This window comes from Chenopodium album, chromosome 6 (genome assembly GCF_948465745.1).
Source record: "Chenopodium album chromosome 6, dcCheAlbu1.1, whole genome shotgun sequence".
NCBI classification, from domain to species: domain Eukaryota; kingdom Viridiplantae; phylum Streptophyta; class Magnoliopsida; order Caryophyllales; family Amaranthaceae; genus Chenopodium; species Chenopodium album.
The window spans coordinates 23,603,020-23,612,206 of record NC_137839.1 but is presented as its reverse complement, the minus strand read 5'-3'; the positions used below and the strand labels follow the sequence as shown (position 1 = coordinate 23,612,206).

At 37.3% G+C, this 9,187-nt stretch overlaps 1 long non-coding RNA gene across 1 annotated transcript; it reads right to left on the bottom strand.

Annotated features, from left to right (window-relative positions):
• Positions 1–229: 229 nt before the first annotated feature.
• On the bottom strand, positions 230–4,274 carry LOC145634754 (uncharacterized). The gene is made up of 4 exons (XR_014113529.1): positions 4,139–4,274; positions 2,942–2,980; positions 1,736–2,115; positions 230–560 (listed from the first exon to the last, which is right to left on the bottom strand). It is a non-coding gene; the product is annotated as an uncharacterized LOC145634754 (long non-coding RNA).
• Between the last annotated feature and the right edge of the window lie 4,913 nt (positions 4,275–9,187).

The following is a 9,187-nucleotide window of genomic DNA, read 5'->3' as shown; positions in this document are numbered from 1 at the left end:
AATGTACTATTCGTAACTGGCTTAACCTAACGCCAGTTACAAAAAGTCAATTTTCCTAGTTAGAAAGGATACTATTCGTAACTAACATTTAGTTGCGCCGGTTACAATTAGGATATTATTAGTAACTAGCAAATCTTAACGCCGGTTACGAATAACATTTTATTTAATTCAAAAAAAAAAGGCAGTAGTAGCAGATGACCCTACTACCATTACCTATGTTACATTTTTTTAATGTGAAGCACCATAAATTATTAACCCAACTTCTGTACAGTAATAAATACAATGAGTATTAATTTATGGGTTAAAACCTGTTATAATTCAACCAATAAAACACGTACTCCAAAATAATTACTAGTGTAATATAATTATTCATCCTGACAATTGTACAATGATTAGATTGATATTAACTAAACAAGGTAGCATAATTAACTGCACCAATTAAAGCAGCAGCGACAACAGCAACAGAGGCAGCAGCGCTCGACAATAGCAACAGAGGCAGCAGCGACAACAGCAACTTTATTAGCAATGAGAGCAGAAATTACAGATTGAGTACAAGCTTCCTGTAAAATAGTGATGTTTAGACCTTGGAAACTTTCATAAAAAAATGGTCACAATATGCAATTGTCATAATACAATTTATTCTGCAGAAGCTGTACTACAAGATCATATCACTTGACTTGTGCTATATTTAGTTTTAGCAATGTTCAAATAGAAATTTATCCAAATAAGAGACCCTCAAATATCCCAAAGAACTTTCTAAAGAGCTTGTAAATCACATTAAAAATAAATTTTTTTCACATACTTATTTTATAAGGGAAAAATTTATATCCTCTACTTATCATGCAAGATACAATAGCGTTCTCCTACCAAGGGAAATAGGGAATAGGAAATGCAAACAACCAATCTGTTTAACCACAAAAAAAAAATTTAAAAAAAAACAATCACATCATTTTTGCATACTCTTCTAATGGTAAAATCAGATTCCAACTTAGTATGGGACCAGAGCATCAACTAAAATTAGATCACGACGCAGTAGAACCAACCAATCCCATCTACAGCACACTAAACTAGTGAACCACAGAGCATATATATATATATATATATATATATATATATATATATATATATATATATATATATATATATATATGTTCGCACTTTTTGTCAATTATGAATTATCTCTTAATGGGGGGAGGAAGGCAGAGAGATAAAGGCTTGAATAGATGAGTTATAGATCTTTACTCAATTCACATCCGATTTCACACAAACTCCCATCCATGGAATTATTCTGCTAACCATATTATGGTGGAATGTGCAAGTAAACTAGTTTACAATAGAGTGGTGCAATAGTAGACTTATCTAACTAAATTTTGAAGAACAATAAATTACCATAGGTCCATATCTATTTCATGGACGGGAACATGCATAAGTGGCCCGTTCTATATGACATTGTCAGCTCATGCAAGATTTTACCATAAGATCCTAGTAATTGTGAATTGTTTCATCCAATGAAAGACAATATCAGAGAAAAAAAAAAACAAGTTTTGAAATTGTTAGTATAAAATGGTCGTTAGAGGACAGGTACATGCCACTCAATAAATGACGGGGTAATAATAATTTTACAAACTCTCATATAAAGGTAATAAATGAGAAATAAAACGTAAACATACATTAATAAAAAAAATCAACACAAGGAAGCATTGAAAGATGATATAGAAGAGGTAAATGAAAGTACCTTGACAGGAATGTCCCAGGTGGTAGCTTAGTGGTTAAAAGTTCTCGAAGTCCCCTAACAGCCTTACCCTTATTCGCTAATATATCTAGCAATGGCAAAAGCTCCTCTGTTGTCAAAGATGGGGTCAACCAGAGAACAGGTCTCAAACCCTTCTTGTATTCACTCTCATGCTTAGAGTTTCTTCTTTTTCTTCTTGATGTTCTTATCTTTTCCTTTCTTTGGATCACTTGCATCATCTATCCTTTTGAGAATCAACATATTTTAGGGTGCCCCTTCAGGAATAACCTTTGAGAATTTCTTTAATGTCTTTACATCATCAGCATCATCATTGGCACTTTTGGAGTTCTTCTACAACATAATTTACTTGGTAAAGATAGCGCCTATTTGGAATGAAATTAATCATTAATATCATGAATTGATTAAATAAATTATTGTTTAAAAATAATAAACCAGTAATCTAAAGCACATTACCCCATACATAAAATCACAACCTCAAAATCACTCTTGCACACATGCAGCCTCACATATACACTCTTAAACACTAGCATATAGTTTCATATACACCTCATACTACCTTTAAGACTCTGACATTCAACACCACCTCATACATAAACAAAAAAATCAGCTTCATTATATACAACAATAGCAAGAAAATCACCAAAAAAAAATATATGCAATTAGAATACCTCGTTTAATTGGCAAATGAAAGTGTAATGACTGTAATCTTGCTGAACATATAAAAATCTAGTAGTGGAATTTCACATGATTAGTATTATGCATACTATACAACTTTATTAATTCACAAAATTGTTCAAATCTAACACCCAAGTGCTAATTAATGAACTCTAAATTTGGCTCATATACTGCAGAAATACTACTCTATAAGTCTACAATTAATTACCTAGGAAAGAAAAATTAACATCAAATAATTGTTCAAAAAACTTAGGGCTTATCATAGCCTAGCAGGCTAGCACAACCAAGAACTTAACATAACTGAGGTTTCACCCATAGTTTGCAGTCAGTCTTTGGGGCTTATCTCCAAACTATTTCACAAGGATTCATGATTAAGTTTCTAAAGTTTAAGTCCAAAAGCAAAGCATTAGCCTTTGCACCTTCCCCACGAGCCATTCGTCCAGCCATATACAACGCATCAGCTAACCAAATCAACTGAAGCTAGTTATACAGAAAGTCAGTGAAGTCGCGTACCTTTGGGTCAACTGGAGGATCATACTGTACAATCCAATCCTACAAGAAGTCAAGAAAACAGAAAATTCAACTGTAAGAACTATTACTAAACCATAACCTGTATTCTGTTAAGATTACAGTAATTAAGTCATGTAAGATACTACCACAGCAGGAATTTTAAGTCCACAAACAACAAGATCAGTGCACAAAAGTATGCCTTTATCTGCTTAGCAGAAGTTTAAAAATGTTGTCACTCTCTTAGTCTGATTTTTCTTCGCATGTGGAGATCAAAGTTCTAAATGGAATTTTACCAAGTCACAAGAAGAAAAGACGACCACAACTTTCTTAGTCACGCTCCTCTTCAGAAATAGGTAATGCTGATTGTAAATCAAATATTGATAGAACTAATAATCTCATTAAGAGGGCTATATTTTTCACAATCACTGATTGATGACCTATCCCTATTCAGAAATTGATAGAACAAATCAGAGCAAAAAACCACACAAGTATATCAGTAGCAAGGATGCAATTTATATGAGTGAAACACTCTTAAAACACCCTAAATCACATAGGAATTACAGCAAAAATCTCAACACAACTCTTAGAAAAACGAACCAAAACAGAAGCACATACCAAATTGAGCCAAAACTGACCAGTTTTACAAAAACAACCCAGATTAATATAAAACAAACTCAAAAAATTATGAAATTTTACAGGCAGAGAGTAGACAAAAAATTATCCAAATTCAAAAAAAAAATCACCTAAAAATCATGTGTAATGAAGGAGAACGAGCCTAGAGAAGTTAGGCCTGTAAACTGTTCCAGCGAGATTCTACATAATTTCTCAATAAACTCAAAATTTGGCTTAAAATTCTCAAAAACTGACGTTTCTAGTCACAGGTACTAAAATATTCAGATTAAATAAGAAAAATATAGCAAGGAATCATAACGAATAGAAAAACAATGTTCCATAAAGTTTAAAACATATAAAGGAAAATAAAAAAATCAAAAATCGACAAATCAACTAGAAATTCATCCAACTCGCCTATCTCAAGGATGAATTAGACATAAATTCATGCAAATTAGATAGTGTAAACTACTAAACAAACTAATTAAGAAAGTTCAAAACAAACCCTAGAATTCTTTTTAGTTCATATAATCAAATAATCATTTCTGATTGATCAAAAATACATAAATTTGGTAGAGATTGGGAGCATACCTTGATAATATTCTTGATGAACCATTTTAAGAGAAGCTTTAGGGGAGCTTTCGAGCAGTTTCAGGGGAGAGGGGAGTTGTGGGTTTATGTGTGGGGAAAAAAATAAAAGTGAAGGTAGGAGGAACAAATAATGCATGCGACTGATTTCTCAAAAAAAAAGTGTGAAATAAAAGTGAACGCTAGTATTAGTAACTAACCTTAATAAAACCCATTACAATTAGGAAAAATACACTTTAATAATCCCAACTATGGGCGATTTACCTACAATAATCCCAACTAACGTTTATTCTACAATAATCCCAACTATTAAGTCAGTTTTCCTCCAGCAGTCCCAAAAACCGGTTACCTGCTGAAATGGTAAACTTTTTTTTTTTGGGTTTTTTAATTGCCACATGTCAGAACATGATTGGCTTAATTTAAAAAAAAATTAAAAAAAAATATAAAAAAAAAAAAATCAGCTCAGCCTAGCCCGCCACCCCCTCCTCCCTTCAGCCACGACAACCACCCTTTATTCCCAAATCCCAGCCCCGTAGCTAACCCGACCACCGCCTGCGATCTCGCGAAGCAATTTCCGGCGGGATGTCGCGGATTCAAGCTCCAATCAGTTCACGGGCAAGGGTTTCGGGGCAATTTGGGGCTGCTGGTGGTTTCGCAGGCAAGGGTTTCAAGGGGCGGCTGGTTGTGACGCACAAGGGTTTCACGGGCAAGGGGGTGTTGGTGGTGCGATTTAGGTGTTTCGGGGGTGCGGTTGGTGGTGCGATTTAGGGGTTTCTGGGATGTTGGTGGTGCGATTTAGGGGTTTCGGGGTTGTTGGTGGTGCGATTTAGGGGTTTCGGGGTGTTGGTGGTGCGATTCAGTGGTTTCGGGGGTGTTGGTGCTGGAAGTGGTGCGATTTAGGTGGTCGGCAGGAGGTGGAGGTGGTGGTTAGGGCTGGAGGTGGTGCGATTTAGGTGTTCGGCAGGAGGTGGAGGTGGTGGTTAGGGCTGGAGGTGGTGTTTGGGCGGTAGGTGGTGGAGGTGGCTGCCAAATTTTTTTTTTTTTTTTTAGTTTTCTTTTTTTTTTAATTTTTTTTAATTTTTTTTTGGAACCACTCACACGCTGACACGTGTCAAACAACCTACAATAATAGGTTGTTGACTTTTGTTGACCGGTTTGGGACCGCTGGAGGAAAATCGACCTAATAGTTGGGATTATTGTAGAATAAACGGTAGTTGGGATTATTGTAGGTAAATCGCCCATAGTTGGGATTATTAAAGTGTATTTTTCCTTACAATTAATACGGTCAATAAAATTTGACTTATTATTTATAACTGACCTTATATATGTCCATTACTAATAGTTGATCTGCCCAATGATTGACCTATTATTTGTAACTAACCTTGGTTATGCTAGTTACTAATACTATTTTATTTGTAACCAGCACAATCTATGTCAGTTACTAATATTGTTGTTGTAACTAATATAATTTATGCCAGCTACAAATAAGGCGTTACAAATAGCATTTTTTCTACAATAAATTCTCGAATCTGTTTCTCAGTCATGGGCGGTGGCATTGACATGATTGCTTTGATCTTGGTTAGGTCTATCTCTATTCCTCGAGAGCTTATGACATAACCCAAAAGCTTGCCTGAGGTAACTCCAAAAGCACACTTAGATGGATTCAACCTCATATTATATTTTCTTAGCCTTTCGAATAATTTCCTTAAGGCTACTTGATGGCCTGGACGGTCTTTTGATTTCACAATCATGTCGTCGACATATACCTCGACTTCTTTATGCATCATGTCATGGAGTAAGGCAGTTGCTGCGCGTTGGTAAGTAGCACCCGCGTTTTTCAACCCGAATGGCATTACCGTGTAGCAGTAAGTGCCCCATGGTGTTATAAAAGTTGTTTTCTCCATGTCTTCTTCTGCCATGAGAATCTGGTTGTAACCTGCGTACCCATCCATAAATGAGAGGAGCGCGTGATTTGTCGTGTTATCTACCAGAATATCGATGTGTGGCAAAGGGAAGTCGTCCTTTGGACTTGCCTTATTTAGATCTCGATAGTCGACACACATTCTTACTCTTCCGTCTTTCTTCGGAACTGGGACGACGTTGGCGACCCATTCGGGGTATTTGGATACCTTGATGAAACCTGCAGTTATTTGTTTTTGGACTTTTTCTTTTATTTTAAGAGCTACGTCGGGTTTTATTCGACGTAACTTTTGTTTTACGGGTTTCATTCCTAGAATTAGTGGTATAGTGTGTTGAGCTATTTCTCTATTAATGCCTGACATATCCTCGTATGACCAAGCAAATACATCGATAAATTCTTTAAGTAAGTTAATTAAATCGGTTCTTTCTTGTTCATTTAGTGTTAATCCGATTTTAACTTCTTTTTTATTGGTTGAATCATTTGAGATATCAACCGTTTCAGTTTCTTCAATTACCGGTGTTTTCATTTCGAGTGTTTCCATTGCTTTAATAAGTTCTTTGTCCTTTTCATTGTTAGTTAAGCAATGCTCGTCATCTTTGCTTAGAGAAGAACTCAAGAAATAAGGAGAAGGGGAAATATTATTATACTCTGAGATCATTACATCAAAGAGTGATATGTCCTCAGGGACTTGATCACTAACTATTCTAGGAGAAGAAATAGGAAGGGAAGGTGCTACTACTAAAGACCTAGAAGACTCTATAGGGAGAGACTCCGACTCAGACTCTGACTTAGACGATTCTTCAAACATTGGTTCTTGCCCTGTCGTGATGGATATTTTTCTTCCGCTTGGAGTAGTCACCTTGATAGTCTTGCGCCACCCTTGTAGTGATCCTTCAGCTGGAGTGATTAGCTTCGAGGGATCGTAGCTTTCGCTTTGTAGGACTGTCTGAATGAGCGAGGAGTTGTCTTCTCTATAAGTTGGCTCATTCTTTTCTCGCCCAAATAGCAATCCCATGACATTAAAGTCAAAGCATGGGGGTGCTTTCTCCTTATGGACAGGAGTTAGGATTTCATCTGTGAAATAACAATCCAAGAAAATCTCAAATCCCGGTTTCCTTATGCCGTTTACAACAAATGGCTCGGGAAATTCATGGCATGGATAGTCCTCTCCTTCTTTTATAAATTGGCCATTAAGTGTAAGAGGGTACTGATCCATTGGGATTGCTTTCTTTTGAATGCGAGCGTCTCTACATGCCTTTGACTTTTCCTGGGCTCGCTTGAGATCTTTCTGAGTCGGTTCGAAACCAAGTCCGAAAGTGTCTAAGTAAGGGAGGCCAGGTGACTCCAGCGACTTTGCTATTCCTTTCTTCTTTCCTAGAGTCATCCCAGGGAAATGTCCTTGTTTCTTCAACATAGCATTTACAACCATGTTGGAATGGGGGTCATGGCAAAGAGGGGTCCTTCCATCTTCCTGGATTAAGGAGACTTCTTCGTTAAAGCCCCATAAGTCTTCATCATCCTCGTCGTGCTCCACATTAATGATTGGATTTTCTATAGACTTGATCCTCATAGGCGAAGCATCGATGGTGATAGGAATTCCCCCAACTATGGCTTTAACTTGTTGGTGGAGAGATGAGGGGATGGCCTTTAGGTCATGAAGCCAAGGGCGCCCCAATAGTAAATTGAACGAAGTTTAATGTCTACAACTTGGAAAGTATTAGCATGTTCTATTGCTCTTGCCGTTACGTTCAGGGTAATTTTACCAAGAGCTTGACGTCGAGTGTTGTCGTAGGCCCTTATTCCTTGTGTAGACGGAGTTAAATCTTCATCCCTTATGCCTAGCATCCTCGCAGTTCTAAGTGGGAAGACGTTGATGGTCGATCCATTGTCTACAAGAGTCATAGGAACATTCATTCTCTTTTAAACTACTGTGAGGTTTAATGCCTTGTAATGTTTGTCACCTTCTGGAGGTAAATCCTTGTCAGAAAAGGTGATCAAATTAATTCGACTAGGAAGATCACTTGTGAGGAAGTTGGCTAACCCTTCAAGAGTAGTGTCAGAATCTATCCCAATTTTGTCCAAGGCATTCATTAAAGCCAATCTATGCTCTCGACATGTCGCCAAAAGTTTCCATACGTTCATCTCAACTTTTGTCTTCTTAAACTGCTTAACGATATCATTGTCTTCAATGATAGGTATGGGAACTTGTTGTGTGGTCGACATAGGTTGTGTTGAAACGGGAGGTTGCATTCTTCCGGATCTTGTGAGGACGTCTATCGATGAGTCTTCTTCAACCCAAAAGTCATCCATGGCGTACAACACAGAAGGTGAAGCTCCTACTATGTCTTTTAAATAGACGTCTTCTTCATCACTGTCCCAAACTCCATTAATGGTTGCATCGTCTTCTTGTGGAACTTGGACTAGTTTCTTTTCATCAATCATTTTCTGAACTAAATCCTTGAATTTGAAACAGTTTTCGATAGTGTGACCCCCAGATTGATGATACTGACAGTAGTACCTATCTATCCTTTTCGATGATTCGAATGGTCTTGGTTCGAGAGGTTTGATCTCACCACTCTCGGATAGCATTTCGAATATTTGTGCATATGGGATCCCAATTGGAGTGTAAATTCTATTACTCTTCTTGGGTTTTTCATTGACTTGTAAAGGAAAACGCTTTGCCTCATAAGTCGTTCTCATGGGTCTGAATTCTCTCTTGGGTTCATCTTTTAGGAGTGGAACCTCGTCATATTTCTTTTGAATTTCTTTTATAGCTTTGACAGTTTCACGTAGCAAGCACGACCCTTCCATCGTAGACAGTGTGAGAGATTGTATGTCTTCTTTACTTGCCGGTTCTGGAAGGCTATCCATGGCATCGAAGAATATCTTCTCGTCTTCTTCAATGACATGGATTTCTTTGACAGGTTTAATGAGAGACGAGGGGTCAACCTTGTTTTCCTCATCAGAGATAGCCAAGGCGTGAGCGAGAGGTGCATTATCAATGCTTGGCTTCTTACTGGCAGGGGGCAATGGCAACTTGTTGTTATCGATTAAGTCTTGGATAGCTTCCTTAAGCTTCCAACAGTTTTTGATGAGATGGCCCCTACCTTGGTGATACTTATAGTGTGCAT